This window comes from Geotrypetes seraphini, chromosome 2, assembly GCF_902459505.1.
Source record: "Geotrypetes seraphini chromosome 2, aGeoSer1.1, whole genome shotgun sequence".
In the NCBI taxonomy this organism is placed as follows: domain Eukaryota; kingdom Metazoa; phylum Chordata; class Amphibia; order Gymnophiona; family Dermophiidae; genus Geotrypetes; species Geotrypetes seraphini.
Window position 1 is genome coordinate 230,932,127 of NC_047085.1, and position 17,326 is coordinate 230,949,452.

The 17,326-nt window shown below is 41.8% G+C and overlaps 1 protein-coding gene across 1 annotated transcript in view; it reads right to left on the bottom strand.

The window, feature by feature from the left end:
* Positions 1 to 17,326, bottom strand: part of MB (myoglobin) — a 62,016-nt gene that overhangs the window by 11,500 nt on the left and 33,190 nt on the right. The gene's annotated exons all lie outside the window — the stretch shown is intronic.

Genomic DNA, 17,326 nt, shown 5'->3' on the forward strand with positions numbered 1-17,326 from the left:
GGAGGAGGGTTATAGAGCTTTGCGACTCAGCCGATCCTGGTAGGAATCTCTGAATCCGGCTCAGCTGATGGTGATTCCTCAATGTGCTGATGGCAAACCCCCATCTCTATGTGGCGGGAGGGGGTCGGTGATCACTGGGGGAGTAAGGGGGCAATCATGCTTTAATTCCTCCAGTGGTCGTCTGGTCAGCTTGGGTAGCTTTGGGGCACTTAAGACGCAACTAAAACAGGTCTAACTGTCGGTGTCTAAGTTCCCTATAGGAAAGCTTTGATTATCGCTGCAGTATGTCCAGGTTTAAGCCCTCCTGATTCCTGCCCATAACACACCTCCCAATATACCCCTTTGAGCTCTGGACACACAGTAGCATAGAAGTGCTGCTGCAGATCCAGAAAATTGTTTTTGATTATCGGCACTTGGACCTCCCTGCTATTAGGACGTTCAAGTGCTGACTTAAGCTGGTTTTTGGACGTTTCAAAGTTTTGATTATGAGCCTCATAACTTGCAGTTTGTCGGCCACGTTTCCTGAGTGTTCCTAGGTCGGTTGATTTTGGAAGATGGGGCAAGAGATGCGACTGGAGAAGGATTGGTCAAATCTGTAAACAGTTGAAAGCAGTGTTTATTGTAACTCTTCCAGAGAAATGATTTCACAACAACTGAAAAACAGTTTGGCATCAAAGTTTGCAACAAAAGACCCAACAGGTTCTCCAGAGAGGATCAAAAACTGTCTTAGGCATGCATAAATACTATGGCCATATTGTGCTCCTCTGTGGTTGCACCTGCATAGTCGGAAGAAAAGGTCGGGGTGGGGAGAGAGTAAGAAAGCCAGGTTTGACTTCTACACAAGAGAGGAGAAGAGGCACAGCTGACTTCTGGACAGGGCCAACATATACTGTAAGATGATACTAGTTGTGGGACCTAACAATCCCTGTATCACATGCATTTCCTTTGAAGGATAACTCTTGCTTCTCTTAATGCCTTTATCTCCTTTGTCCACTTCTCAGCTCTATCCCTTTGATTTTTTTTTTCCTGCTTCATTCTTCTCCCTTTGCTATTCCCATGCTTCTCTTCCATACCCCCTCTCTCCTTTGGCTATTCCTCCCGTTCTTCAAGTTTTATTAGGATTTTTATATACCGTCTAAGCGGTTTTTACAATCAGGTACTCAAGCATTTTCCCTATCTGTCCCGGTGGGCTCACAATCTATCTAACGTACCTGGGGCTATGGAGGACTGAGTGACTTGTCCAGGGTCACAAGGGGCAGCGCGGGGTTTGAACCCACAACCCCAGGGTGCTGAGGCTGTAGCTCCAACCACTGCGCCACACACTCCTCAATATCCAAAAGTTTGCTCTTGTTCTCTTTTCTCAGTTTGATCTTCATTCTCTTGCCCTTTTCTTCCTTCTCACCAGCTTGGTCTATGGATTGACACCTCTTTCCAGGGTGATCCCTGGTCCTAAATCCCTCTCCCATTCTTTATTTCATTTATCTCATGGATTCTGCCATATCTGATGCACTAAGTCCTCTCTCTGCTGGCACATGCTTGGGTCATTCAGGAAATGGTCTGTGGGGTGCCACAGGGCAGAAAGAGGGGGGGACTCCTGCAGACTTGTGCAAGAAAACACTGTACAGTTTTTCCTCTTTTTTACTGGCTCATGTGAGCTGCTTTTCCTGCATTGCCTTGATTTAGTCTATGAACTATGCACTTGCAGAAGAGTAAGTTGGATGAGGGAGTGTCATAAGAACATAAAAATAACCTTACTGGGTCAGACCAATTTGAAGTGTCTGAATATAAATCCTAGGTGTCTAAAAAATAAAATAGGAGAGTTAGAGTATATAGCACTTAATGATGAGGTAGATATAATGGGTGTCTCAGAGACCTGGTAGAAGGACGACAATAAATGGGTACAAATTATATCACTAAGATAGAGTAGATCAAATTGGAGGGGGGGGGGTTGTGCTATATGTTAAAGAGGGAATTGAATAAAGCAAAATAAACACTGAGCAATACAGATAGCAATGTCCATATGGATAGAAATTCCATGTGGGAAAAGAAGGAATATATGGGTGGAGTTATACTACTGTCTCCCTGGACAGAATAAGCAGACAGATGAAGAAATGTTTTCATAGATCAGGAAAGCTGGCAAATTGGGCAACAAATAATAAATAATAATAAATACCCTATGTTATATTAGAGGATGGATAAGTTTCAAACACCAAAATTCAATGCAGGAGACTAGCCAAAAACTATGCAATTGCAACTACCCCAACATTGACTGGATAAATGCTGTATCAGGGAGTGCTAGGGAGGTAAAATTCCTAGACGTCATAAATGGCTGCTTCTTGGAGCAACTGGGTCCAGGAACCGACAAGAGGGGGAGCTATTTTAGATTTGGTCCTTAGTGGAATGCAGGACATATTATGGGAGGTAACTGTTGAGCCCACTGGGAAACAGTGATCATAACATGATCAAATTTGAGCTGATAACTGGAGTGACATCGCTCGCTAAAGAAATCTACTGTAGCGGCATATAATTTTTGCAAAGGCAACTATGATAAAATGAGGGAAATAGTTATAAAGAAGCTAAAAGGGTCTGTGGCAAAGGTCAGAAGTGTAAACCAGGCATGGAGGTTGTTCAAAAATACCATCGTGGGAGTGCAGATCAGATGTATTCCACATATTAACAAAGGTAGAAAGAAGAGAAAACGAGAGTCCGCATGGTTTCCAGGTGAAGTGAAAGAGGCTAGTACAGCCAAGAAAACATCTTTTAAAGAATGGAACAAGAATCCCAATGAAAAGTTAGATACAAAGCATTGATAAAGAAAGCTGAACAAGAATATGAAGAACAACTTGCTAAAGAGGCAAAAACTCATAGTAACAATTTTTTTTTTGATACATCAAAAGCAAAAAAAACCTGTGGAGGAATCCGTGGGATCTTTGGATGATCAGGGAGTAAAATGTGTGCTCAGGGAGGATAAAGCCATAGGGGAGAGACTGAATGAATTCTTTGCTTTGGTCTTTACGGATGAAGATGTAAGAAATCTACCTGAACCAGAAATGGTTTTCAAGTGATGAAAGACTATACTTCCAGTGAGTGTGAAAGACCCGATATGGGGTGTCAGATATGACCAATAAAAGCAGAACGCTTCAACGGTCTGTCAATTCTTCATACATCCCCAATCGTTATGACTTAGTGATGTCTTTATATATTTTTTCAGTATAATTTATACTTTTTATACTCTTTATACTTTTTATTAAAAAAAATTTTCTTTTTACGTTTTTCCGTGCATATATCTTAAAAATATGTTAAATTTAAAGAACTTATCTTCGTTCCATTATGGATGATAGTAGTGATTAACTTGTTTCAAGTGATGAAGCAGAAAAATTGAAAGAAATCTCAGTGAATCTGGAAGATGTACTAAGCCAAATTGACAAGTTAAAAAGTGATAAATAACCTGGACTGGATGGTATACATCCCAGGGTGCTGAAAGAACACAAACAAGAAAATGCTGATGTGCTGTTAGTGATCTGTAACCTGCCGTTAAAATCATCTGTAGTACCTGAAGAATGGAGGGTGGTCAGTGTTATGCTGATTTTTAAAAAGGGTTCCAGAGGAGATTCGGGAAAGTACAGACTGGTAAGCCTGACCTCGGTGCTTGGCAAAATAGTGGAAACAATTATAAAAAATAAAATTGTGGAACATGTAGACCAGGGGTGCCCACACTTTTTTGGCTTGCAAGCTACTTTTAAAATGACCAAGTCAAAATGATCTACCAAAAATAAAATTTTAAAAAACACAAAGCACACTGTACGCAGAGAAAATGTTAATTATCATTTGTATTCAGGGTTTTTTTCAGAGGTCAAGGCAGATAACACTAAAATATGCAATGTCACCTCAGTAACAACTATACAAAAATAGACAAATATACCCCCTCCCCTTTTACTAAACCGGAGTAGCGGTTTTTAGCACAGGGAGCTGCGCTGAATGCCCTGCGCTGCTCTTGATGCTCATAGGCTCTCTGCGCTAAAAACCGCTATTGCGGTTTAGTAAAAGGGGGCCATAGTGCAAAATATAGACTGCAGATATAAATTCTCAAAATGGACACATTTTGATCACTAAATTGAAAAAAAATCATTTTTCCTACCTTTTTATCTGGTGATTTCATGAGTCTCTGGTTGCACTTCCTTCTTCTGTAAAGCCAATATTTCTTTCTTTCTGCCTTTCTTTCTCTTTCTCTCACCCATACTCTTTCTTTCTGCCTTTCTTTCTCTCTCCCCCTGGCCCCCACTTTTTATTCCTGCCTTTCTCTCTCCCCCTTGCTGCCCCAAGCCATCGTGTTGATTTCTCCACTTCCCCAATTCTTTCCCTACCCCCAAGCCACCAACGCGATTTCTCCATGTTGCTTCCCTGAGCCAGGCCTGGTGCGTACAAGTGCCAGGCCCACAAGACTTCACTGCCGATGTCAATTCTAAAGTCGGGGAGGAAGTTCCAGGCCAGCTAGGCAGCAATTGGCTGGCCTAGAACTTCCTCTCCGACGTCAGAATTGACGTTGGAGGTGAAGTTTTGTAAGTCCGGCGCTTGTACGTGCCAGGCCTGGCTTGGGGAAGCAGCAGGGAGAAAAAGATTGCAAAGGCAACGCGATCAACTTGCGTTGCCTTTGTGATCTACTGGTCGATCACGATCGACCATTTGGGGACCCCTGATGTAGACAAACTTGATTTAATGAGACAGAGTCAATATGGATTCAGCCGAGGGAGGTCTTGCCTCACCAATTTGCTTGACTTTTTTGAAGATGTGAATAAACATGTGGATAAAGGTGAGCCAGTTGATGTAGTGTATCTAGATTTCCAGAAGCTTTTGACAAAGTTCCTCATGAGAGGCTCCTGAGAAAATTAAAAAGTCATGGGATAGGAGGCAATGTTCAATTGTGGATTAAGAACTGGTTATTGGACAGAAAACAGATGGTAGGGTTGAAGGGCCATTTTGCTCAGTGGAGGAGGGTAAATAGTGGTGTGCCGCAGAGATCTGTGCCAGGACCGGTACTATTTAACTTATTTATAAATCATCTAGAAATTGGAACTACGAGCAAAGTGATTACATTTGCAGATAACACTAAACTGTTCAAAGTTGTTAAAACACATGCGGTCTGTGAAAAACTGCAAGAAAACCTTAGGAAATTGGAAAACGGCGTCCAAATGACAGATGAAATTTAATGTGGACAAATGCAAAGTGATGCACATTGGGAAGAATAATCCAAATCATAGTTATCGGATGCTAGGGACCACCTTGGGCTCGAGAAAAGGTGTCATCATAGACAATACGCTGAAGCCTTCCACCCAATGCGCGGCAGTGGCCAAAAAGACAAACATGATGCTAGGAATTATTAGAAAAGGGATGGTTAACAAGACTAAGAATGTTATAATGCCTCTTTATTGCTCAATGGTGCGATCTCACCTTGAGTATTGCGTTCAGTTCTGGTCTCCTTATCTCAAAAAAGAAATTGTGGCACTAGAAAAAGTTCAAAGAAGAGCAACCAAGATGATAAAGGGGATGAGGAAAGACTAAAGAGGTTAGAGCTCTTGAGCTTGGGGAGATATGATTGAAGTCTACAAAATCCTGAGTGGTGTAGAACGGGTGCAAGTGGATCGATATTTTTACTGCATTGAGATTTACAAAGGGGACACTCAATGAAGTTACAGAGTAATACTTTTAAAACTAATAGGAGAAATTTTTTTTTTTCACATAGAGAATAGTTAAACTCTGGAATGCGTTGCCAGAAGATATTGTAAGAGCAGTTAATGTTGCTGGTTTTAAAAAAGGTTTGGTCAAGTTCCTGGAGGAAAAGTCCATAGTCTGCTGTTGAGACAGACATGGGACAGTAGCATGGAATGTTGCTACTCTTTGGGTTTTGTCCAGGTATTAGTGACCTGGATTGTCCACCGTGAGAATGGGCTACTGGGCTTGATGGACCATTGGTCTGAACCAGTAAGGCTATTCTTATGTTCTTAAGTTAATGGTCCATCTAGCCCAGTAGCCCGTTCTCATGGTGGCCAATCCAGGTCACTAGTACCTGGCCAAAACCCAAAGAATAGCAACATTCCATGCCACCAATCCAGGGCAAGCAGTGGCTTCCCCCATGTCTAAGGACTTTTCCTCCAGGAAATTGTCCAAACCTTTCTTAAAACCAGCTATGCTATCCGTTCTTACTATAACCTCCGACAATGTGTTCCAGAGCTTAACTATTCTGAGTGAAAAATATTTCCTGTAGTGTCCTGTAGCTGAATTGCTGATGGAGTGCAGATCCTGGCTTTGTCTCTCTGCTTTCTGCCCAGCTGGATTGGTAGGTCATGGGGATGCCTCGAGGCTTTCTTCCTCCATTCATATAAATCAGCCAAGAAGCAAAGGTGCCACCTAGCAGCAGAGCAACAGCATGAGATGGAGGAAAGGATTCCTGGATTATCTTTTCCCTGTCCCATACAGCAGGCAGGAGTAACAAAACTTATCACAGCATTAGCTTTGTGACTCAGACTTGTGGTATGAGGTGCCCGATCTTGTAAAACTCATGGATTATACTGCAAGACTGGCCCTACACAGTACAGGAAGTTAAAGCTGTGTTGTTACTTCTGCTGGGCAGGGATAGACAGGAGGAGAGCCAGGCTTAGGATCATACCTCCCCCTTTTCTCTCATCACTCTGCTTTCCTTCCTCCAACATTCACCTCCTTACTGCCATCCTGACCATTCTTCTTCTTCTTCCTTTTTCATCTCTTCCCTTTTCATCCAATGACTTTCCTCTTCGTCTCTTGCTTTCCTTCTTTCTTTTTGTCTTCCCCTTCCTCTCTCTTTTCCCTGCCTCTCTCCTCCATTTTTCTACTTCTAACCTTTGTCTCCCTTCTCTCCTTCCTACTGTACAAAGCCAGCTGCCTGGGCTAGGGAGAGGAAGAAGAAGCGGTGAGGATTGACAGTACTGCACCTATCTTGAGTCCCAGTAGCTAATGTGATCAGTCAGTGAATCAATCAGCACTGAGCATTGCTGCTCCATAATAAAAGCATCCTTATTCTGGCTCCTTCTTTTCTCCTCTGGCTTTGCAGTCTGCTTCAAGGCTTCTGGATTGCAGCACCTGTCCCCCTGTACCTTTGCTGCTAGCCCCATGGACTGCTAAGATAATTCATTCCTATTTTCTCTTTGAAAGCTACTGATGCCACTTCCTCAAGTGTTGGCACTTCATGGCCTATGATGAGCGTCGGAAGCAGCGTGGGCCATTCAGCACGGCTCTCTGTGCTAGAAACTGCTAGCGCAGTTTCGTAGAAGAGGGGGAGTTTAGGATCTAAAGTAGCATCTTAAATTTTTAATGTTGGAGCTGTGGGAAGAGGCAGGATGGCAAGCAGGATGCAAACAAAACAAAAGACTGGTCTGCGTGACATTTGGAGCATTGAGATAAAGCATCAAATTACTGCGTCTCAATGGTCATGAATTTGGGCTTAGAGGATGAGATGTACGGCATCGGCATCTATGAGACAAATTTGTTTTTTTTTGTTACATAGAGCAGTTTGGACCCCAGTTCGTTTACAGAAATTAGATAGCTCTAAGTCTAATACATGTTGCCATTGTCATCTCGAAGCTGGGACATTAGATCATTTAATATTTTGTTGTCCATTGATACTTAGTTTTTGGAAATCCATTTGGGGCCAAGTGAATAATCTACTGGAAAATCCGGTGGCATTATCATATGACACTGTGTTATTTGGTACTTCCATGAGAGCTAAGAGTCAAATCTCTTCTAATAATAATAAACTTTTGCTTACCATGCAGCAAATTATGAAAAACTGGAAAAATTGGGATTGGCTGAATTATAATTTTTGGTGGAATTCGTTAATGCCAAATCTTTAAAATGGAACGGGTAATAGCCATACAGCAGGGGCATTTTAAGAAATGTAGGCATGTTTGGGAGCCATTAACAAAATATTGTACAGAATGAATATAATTTTTTCCTTTTATTCATACACGTTCAGCGTGGGGAGGGGGGAGGGAATATTTTATGAATTCTTATGGTTAAGTACAATTGTGGTTTTTTTTTTAATAATTTTATATTTTATTCATTTTCACATCAAAGATCAAAAAGAGAAAACTTTGATACAGGCAACAAAATACATTCAGGAAATTATTATCAAGACATAAATTCCAGTACAATGATCATAGTCCACATTAAGGAAGAGTGGAATCATACACAGTCAAGGGTAGTTGAATTAAAGAAAAACTAAACTCAGTCATATTTGCATATGCCTCAAATATACAGGGTTCTTTGGTTAATTACATTAGGGCCTAAGTAGTTATAATTATAGAGGGGTCAGGAGCCCTAATGGCAGCCTTACCTTCCAAGAAAAGTTGCAATTGTTCTGGATCATAAAAGATATACTTATTTGTTTGGTAGGTAATACAACATTTACAAGGAAACCTAAGTTGAAAGGTTGCTCCCACAGCCAAAACTGACTGACGAAATGTCAGAAATTTTTTACGTCTAAGCTGCGTCCACTTAGAAACATCAGGAAAAATTGCAATGTTGTGATTGTAAAATTCAATATTCTCAGTTATGTAATAAAGACGAAGAAAAGCTTCTTTATCTTGTAAGAAAACAAACGTTACTAACAAAGTGGCTCTCGCTGAAATCTCAATCCGTGAAGATTCTAACATGCCAGTGAGATCTAATTCTCCGGGATGGATAGTTGTCTTGTCCTTATCCTCTTCAACTATATTAAGATAATATAATTTTTGTAATGGTGGCATATTTGTCTCTGAAAATTTCAAAACTGAAATCAAGAAAGAGTGAAAAAGTTATCTCGGTGATAGTATTCTTGATACAGGAAAATTTAAAAGTCTCAAGTTTAAATTTCTATTTGCATTTTCTAAATTTTCAATTTTCCTGATCATTAAATTTTTCTCCTTCATTTGAGAGTTTGATACAAGTTTTATTTCAGAGACAGTCTTCTCAATGTTATCCATTCTAGTTGCTTGTTGTTGAATTTTCTCTTCACAATTATTAATTTGAACTGCAGTTTGTTGAGTTGAGGAAATAAATTGGGAGCATACCTGGTGAAGGCTCTCCATGGCTCCCCACAACGCCTCCATATCCACCACTTTCGGCTTAATCAGGGGTTTCAGAGGTTGAAGTGGAGAAAAAACTCCATTTCCCACACTCGTTGCTCCCTGAACGCCTCCTCCTCCCTCTGCCGATTGCTGGTAACCCGGCATAGCTTGTTCCACCTCCGGGGTCAAAGGCAACATCATCGGGTCCAACAGGGATTCACTCCCCGACGTCTCCCGCTGACCCGCAGAACTGCCCGACATCATCCCGGGACGGGGAGGGATTACAGGACCCAGCGGGCTCAGCGAAAAATCACTGTCCAATTCCGAGGTCTGCCCCCCCTCGGAAAGCGGATTCGCCCTGACCAAATGGAACAGCAAAAGCTGTTATTGCTGTCTGGCGTGTTGTCGACGAGGCAGAAGAAGCCGGGAGATCACTCCTCTGTTTCCCCCTACGCTTCGGCATTCTTTTGATATGAAAACCGGTGAGTAAATCTCCAAGGTTAAGCTAAGAATGCCGATGGAAGGGGAGCCTCTTACAAAATGTCTGTCCCTGACGCCATCTTGATTTCTCTCTCATTAAGTACAATTGTTGGGTATAAGTGGGGGAGGGATATTTGATGCGAGTTAAACTTTGATGGTATATTAAGTGATGTTAAAGTATAAAATGATTGTATCTTATGTTACACTTGTTGAAAGTTTTAAAAATGAATTAAGACTTATAAAAAAAAAACAAAAAAACCCACAAACCCAAAACAATAGATTTTGGCAGCCACACAAATTCAAAGCACCATCAGCACATACTTTTACCTACAAGAGAGAGAGAGAGAGGGAGGGGAGGCAATTTTCAAATGACCCCTGTGCCCAGGTAAATGTTTTTGGAAATTGCTCTCATTTTTGTTTATGTATATACATAAAATGTAATATTTGAAAATGTGATGTCCAATTATATGATTTACAGTTCTGCTCTGGGAAGAGTGGTGTTGGGGTGAATATGATTGATAAATACATATATATATATATATATATATATATATATATATATACTAGTCTTATAGCCTGTTATATTAACGGGTGCTAGAATATATGTGTGTGTGTCTCTTTTATTTCTTTCTCTCTCTCCTTAGCTGCTTTCTTTCTTTCTGCCTGCTCCCCCTGTCCATTCTCCCTTCCTTTTACCTCCCCTGTGTCCACCACCACCCCTTCACAACTCTCCTTATGCAGCAGCCCTTCTCCCTTTGTTTTACCTACCCCCTGTCCAGTAGCACCTTCCTTCTCCCCCTGTCCAACATTAGGCCTCCGTTCCTTTTTCTTCACCCCCCCCTGTCCATCAGCACCTCTTTCCTTCTCCCCCTGTCCAGCAGTAGTCGTCCCTTCCTTTTTCTCCCCCCCTCCTCCTTCTTATCCCTATGATACACATATATACACTTACCTTGCTCTGCCCCTGATCAGAGGCTCCCGACAGCTGCCCAGTTGCACCCATTGGAAAAGTTCCCTCTGCGGCATCCCGCACCCCTCCTGACGCGACTCCCGCTGTCTTTCTTTCTGTCTGTCTCTGTCCCTGGCCCCCTTTGTCTGTTTGTCTTTCTGTATATCTCCCTGCCCCTGTGTCTTTCTTCTTTTCTTTCTGTCTCCCTTCCTCCCTCTGTCTGTCTGTCCGAAGCAGCATTCCCTCCTCCCACACCAGTTCCCTCCCGTTATCCCTAAGGAGCTCCGAATGGCTTACAGGTTAAACATACATCATATTATATAGTTGACAGGTTACAATTTGACATAATTTCAGAACAAGTTTACTATACAAGGTTGTATTCTAACTTGATATAAACTAGGGATCTAGTACAAATAGATTTTCCAGGTTACAATTTGCATATTATCCTTGGCATGTTTTTTCAATACAAGTTTTTAACCTAATGTGACATATTGAGATCTAGTACCAATATACATTTCTATGCAATCCATTTGCCATAGGCATGCAATGGCTGTTTCTCCTTTGTGTGTACGGGAGCTTGCTAAAATATGATGGTGTAAGGGACATATACCTGGTGTAACTATCATTGTCTTTAAGCCAGGTTTTAGTTGACAGGAATATGTCCCAGTTTATATCTGTGAGGTCTTTTAGTATGATGTCTTAGTGGAGGGAGTCTAGAAGCCTGAAAGTTAATTGAGGAGAGCACAAGACTGAAGGGTCACCTATAACAGTGTTTTTCAACCTTTTTATACCTATGGACCGGCAGAAATAAAAGAATTATTCTGTGGACCGGCATTGGTCCGTGGACCGGCGGTTGAAGAACACTGGGCTAAGTTGTGGGCCAGACCCCGCCTATCTCTACCCAATCTCCATCCCAGACCCCGCCCCCATAATAGTACTAATTGCACTTTGCATGACCCGTGCCTCATCTGGAAGCCTTCTCTCTGACGTTGCAATGTTAGAGAGAAGGCTTCCGGTTCAGATGCAGGACACGCGTCGGAGCCACTGCCCTTGGCTTTGTGCACTGAATCAGTTAGGAAGAGGGAGCTGGCTCAAAGATAACGCCGCATCGATCGCAATTTGGACTGGCGGTTGAAGAACACTGTTTTGGGCCTGCTGCACGTGCTGGCCCTGTGGACCGGCAGGAAATTTCTGTGGACTGGCACTGGTCCATGGACCGGTGGTTGAAGAACACTGACCTATAAGACTTGCATCAGCCTAAAGGTCACAAGACCCATCTACCGATTTTTTTTCTTTCTTTTCCAATACCATTGTTGTACCCTCTCACTCTCTGGGTGATTTACATGCAGTTTAAACTGCAAGCATATAATTCACCAGAATAGACTCCAAATTCTTAACCAATTCTTTTTTTAAGTATAGTAACAAAATCAAGGAGAAAGTGATTTATAGTTCAGTTGCTTAGAAAGAATTGTAGCCTCTGCTACTAGAGTCCATTCTCAACCAGCACGTCCTAGGCTCAAGAGACTGGGAAAGAGTTCAGCACATGCTGAATAGCAATGTTGTTTACAGTGAAGTACAATGGAGGTACTGTATGAGGTACAATAGGATGGTGAAAAACTTGATGGAATTGCAGAAGTCTTTGAAGGCAATCACAGCAATATCAGAAAGCTCCAACTTCTTTCAGCCCCAGGGAAAGAAGGGACTAGAGGAAGACCAGTAGCCAAACATGCAGAGAACTAACGTATCCAATAAGACACAGGGAATTGGCACATGTGCTCAGAAAGAGCCTATCATAGAGAACTACAGGATTACACAGATTTGTAGTTCAGTTACATTAACCAATCACCTGCTTCCATGCAAATGGAGGCAGAACAACCATAGACTCCACTTGGTCTCCAATGTTAGTTTCACTTTCTGTAAGTAAAGATCCTCTGTGCTTATCTCGTGCTTTTCTGATTTTGCCAGTACTGCTTCCTTTTTAGTGAATACATATTTCCTTGTGTTACTCCTGAATTTACAGTGCTGGCCCAAGGGAATCCAACACCCTAGGTGAACCCTCAGCTGTGTGCTACCTCCAAGGGTAGATCAAGATCCTAACCCGAGGTGTCCAGTATATACCCTTTCCCTTCCCTACCCTCCCATAGTTCAGCATCTCTTCTTCCCTTCCTCCCCTGGGTATCAAATATCTCTCCTTCCCTATACCCCATCTTCCCCTTACCACGACTGCTTCCTCCCTTAGTCCACTGCTGCCTCTACCTCCACTGGGGTATCCTATAGTCCTGAAGCCCTTGAGCATTTTGAGGTTTGTCATGTCCCACCTCCTCTGAAGCAAACTTCCTAGCAGAGGGAACAGGAAACAACAGGCCTTCAGTGCACACTAGTGCTGCCCGATTCAGGAAAAAAAATTTGATTCGATTCAGCCTATTGAATCGATTTTTCAATTCGATTTTCCTGCCCAATTGGATTTTTTTCCCCAAACATCCTGTTGGGTTTATTTTATAGCCTCTTTACCCCCTTTTCCCTCTCCTACCCACACTGGTCCTGTGGTGTAAACAAAATAAACAAAAAATTCTTTTCCTCTCTGTTAAATCCTAGCTCACATTTGCAGTCTAATACCAGCTCTGGAAGGATACACATTTCAAATCTGACATATTGTAATCACAAAACAGAAAATAAAATTATTTTTCCTACCTTTTGTTGTCTGGTTATTTTTCAAATCATGTTGGTCCCAGGCTCTGGTTGTCTTCTGATCAGGCTCTCCTTCTTTCTTCTTTCTATGTGCTAACCATCCATCTTCCATCTCTGTCCTCCCCTTCTGTTTCCCTTTCCTCCCCCCTGGAGGTCTGGCATCTTTCCTTTTTTTTTCATTTCCATCCCCCCGCAGCTGCAGCGATGGACCCCACCATCCACAGATCCACCATCTCTCCTTTTCTCAATTACCCTTTCATCCAGCATCTCTCTTCTGTGTCCCTGTCCTTGTTCTCCTCTTCAGTAGTATCCCCCTTGTGTCCCTGTCCTATGCTCCCTCCATGCCCAGCATCATATCTCTGTTTCATGTCTCTCCCCATATCTAGCTGCTTCTTTCTCTCTTCCTTACCTCCTGTATCCCCTTCCCCATGTACAGGCTTTCTCCTACTATCTCTCCTGCCATCCTGCACCCTGCCTACCTACTTTGGAGCAGTATCTGTCCCTCTTGTACCCTTCCCCTTGTGGTCTTGTATTTTTCTCTCTCCTTCTCTCCATTAGTCCAGCACCTTTCCTCTGCTTTCCTCCCCCTCTTTTTGGTTTGGTCTCTCTCTTCCCTTCCCTTCACATCAGGTCTGGCATCTCCCCTTCCCTCTCATACTCCTTCCTCCTCCTCCCTCTGCACAGGCCTGCCTCCCCGCCGTGAAGGCCTGCTCCCCCTGCGAAAGCCTGCCCTCCCCCGCCACGAAAGACTGCTCCCCCTGCAAGCCTGCATGTTCCCCCAGCTTCCCCGCTTTTACCTTGCTTTTACCTTGCTAATATGGCAGCCTACAGGGTCGCCGGTGCTATAGCGATCCCTGCAGCTGCCATCTTCCTAAGTGGCACATTTCCTCTGACCCTGACGTCAGAGGAGGGGCGGGATCGTAGCAGAGAAAACGTGCTGCTGAGGACGACAAGACAGCTGCAGGGATCGCTATAGCACCGGCGACCCTGCAGGCTGCCGTATTAGTTTAAGGTAAGAGCGGGGAATCTGGGGGAACATGCTGGTCTTTCCGACTGACCCTTCCCCCCTCAAGCAGGAGCAGCAGCGGAAGGCCAGGAAGCGGCAGAACGATTGAATCAATTTGAATCGTGGATCAGGCAGCACCACTGCAAACCTGGACAGAGTTCTTCATTACAGTCGAGCCAAGGATCCATTCCGCTCTGCACCTCTCGGTGGAGCGCTGCACTGTCTTGTGCTTCCTTTTGTAGCCTCCTGGGATTCAATCAATCTGCATCCAAATTTCATCACAGACTCACAATGGCCATCACCAGGAGCAAAACTTATGGATAGTTGAGGCTCCAAATTTGGTACACCCATCTCATATATTTGTCTGACTGGCTGGGTGCATTTACCAACTGTTATTTTGTCATTATGATTGATTCCATGATTGATACAATGTAGAAATGTGGTTAAGCAAATACAGTATAATAAGCATAAACATGTGGAAGAAAATTCTACAAGAGGTTGCCTGGTAGGAGCTTCTTCTATCTAGGAATGCAGGTGCCTGCTTTCCTTTTATAGAATAAATGCACTCCACAAGAGACAGGAAAACTCAACCCCACGCAGAGCAGAGCAAAACAAAAAACAAGTGGGGCAGGGACTGTACACATCAACCTATAGACCAATTACAATTTATTGAAGATAATCTTAAAACCATATCACATATGTGCAAGCCTTATTTAGAGTCATTTTTTGCTTATATCTTTGGACTCAACACGGTCTGTGTTTCGGCTTCCACTAGAAAGCCTTCTTCAGGGGTAGACTTGTGATCCAGTAGGTGGCGCTGATATAATGTATATCTAAAGCAGGGCTGCCCAAGTCCGGTCCTCGAGATCTAATGGCAGGCCAGGTTTTCTGGATATCCACAATGAATATGCATGAGAGAGATTTGCCTGCACTGCCTTCTTGGTATGCAAATCTCTCTCATGTATGTTCATTGTGGATATCCAGAAAACCTGGCCTGCCATTAGATCTTGAGGACCGGACTTGGGCAGCCCTGATCTAAAGGAATGGCTCTAGGAAAAAGCTGTCAGTTACGATGCTGCCAGCTTTTTCATGCAGTGTTAAAATTGAGTCATTTAGCACAGTATTACAGCCATTCCTTTAGATATTAGTGCCATCTATTAGATCATAAGTCTACCCCTGAAGAAGGCTTTCAAGTTTATTTAAAATTTGATTATATCGCTTATAATACTTTTAAGTGATGTACACTTTAAAATGGGGTATTCAGGCTATTCAGAGTGGGTTCCCTGAATGGAAAAAATAAAAAAAATTATTATAGCTTGCAGATCCTTTTCTATCAAACAGACCTAGTAGGACATCAGGCTGCCCAGTGGTACAAATTGATTTCTGGATTTTTGAATAAAAAGCCAAAAAATAGTCTTAGAGACATCTGGAGCATCGAGATAAAACAGTATATTTCTGTGTCTCGTTGGCCACGTATTTGGGCTTGGAGATTGAAATGCATGGCGTCAGCATCTATGAGACAAACATGGTTATTTCTGTTACATAGGATTTTCTGGACCCCAGTTCGGTTAAATAAAATAGATAGTTCTAAGTCTAATAGATCAAGTTTCAAGTTTATTAGGATTTTATATTCCGCCTATCAAGGTTATCGAAGTGGTTTTTACAATCAAGTACTCAAGCATTTTCCCTCTCTGTCCCGGTGGGCTCACAATCTATCTAACGTACCTGGGGCTATGGAGGATTAAGTGACTTGCCCAGGGTCACAAGAAGCAGCGCGGGGTTTGAACCCACAAATGCTGGCATTGTCATATTGATATTGGGACTTTGGATCATCTGTTGTATTTTTGTCCTTTTATATTTATTTTGGAAGTCAGTTTGGGGACAAATAAATCAGATTTTGGATTCAAATGTTCCACTAACATATGAGGCTATAATTTGTGGAACTATATTACATGTAAAACCCACTCTAAATAAATATAAGAGCCGTCTTTTTATGATCATGACAAGGCATAGCCATGCAATTGATCACGAGTAACTGGAAAAACCATGACAGAATAAGTTACACTTTTTGATGGGTGAATGTATGTACTACATACAAATATGAAAGGATTTATTTAGAATGTAGGGGATTTAGTTGGATATTTAATAAGTTTGGAGTCCATTGACTAAATTTGTGGAATTACAATAATGTCTATTTATTTTATCTTTCCTTCTGTTCATTTACCTTTACACATCCATGGGAGGAGGGGGGTTGGAGGGAGAGAAATAAATATTGATGGTGACAATTAGGTAACTTTATTCTTCATTTAAATTATATATTATGTTATATTATCATATTATTAATTGTAGGAAATAAAATATTGAATGATATATAGGTTGCCTGTATAGACAATAGTGTAATGTATGTAATAACTACTGTCCTTTTATTTGATTGGCACTGTTTTTAGTTTAAAAATCAATAAAGATTTATAAAAAAAAAAAATAATGGGGTACATGGGGTACATTATTATAAAATAAGAATACATCTCAAATCATACAAGGACCAACATGATACAACAGGGAAAGGGGTTGAACTATAATAGTTATGGTAAAGAAAGGAGTCTAGGGAAGCACATAGTTGACGGGGAAATCTCTGATGTCTCCTGAGTTGTATACTTCTTTAAAAATAAGTATCATACATTTGATACTTAAGTGTGAAAAGCATATTTAAATAAGAAAGACTTTAAGCTGCTTTTAAAGTGATCGAGTTTTTGTTCTCTAAAATAAGAGGGTAAAGTATTCCATAGCTGCAGAGCAAAAATTGTGAATATTTAGTTTCTTCAAGTATTAATAACTTTTAGGGAGTGAATTACAAGTAAATTGTGATCTGCAGATTGCTAAGTTCTCAATGGTGTATATGGTATTAAGAGTTTATCTAGGAATGCTGGTACGTTTGGTTGTCGTATTTTAAAACAAAGCAAGATTATTTTATAAGTAATCCGATGGGATATTGGCAACCAGTGGGCATTCTGTGAAGGGACGTCACTTAATCAAATTTTTTGGAATTAGTGATGAGTTTTATAGATGCGTTCTGGATTAACTGCAAGCGTCTTAGTTGGATCTGGGTGACGTTTTTATATAGTGAGTTAC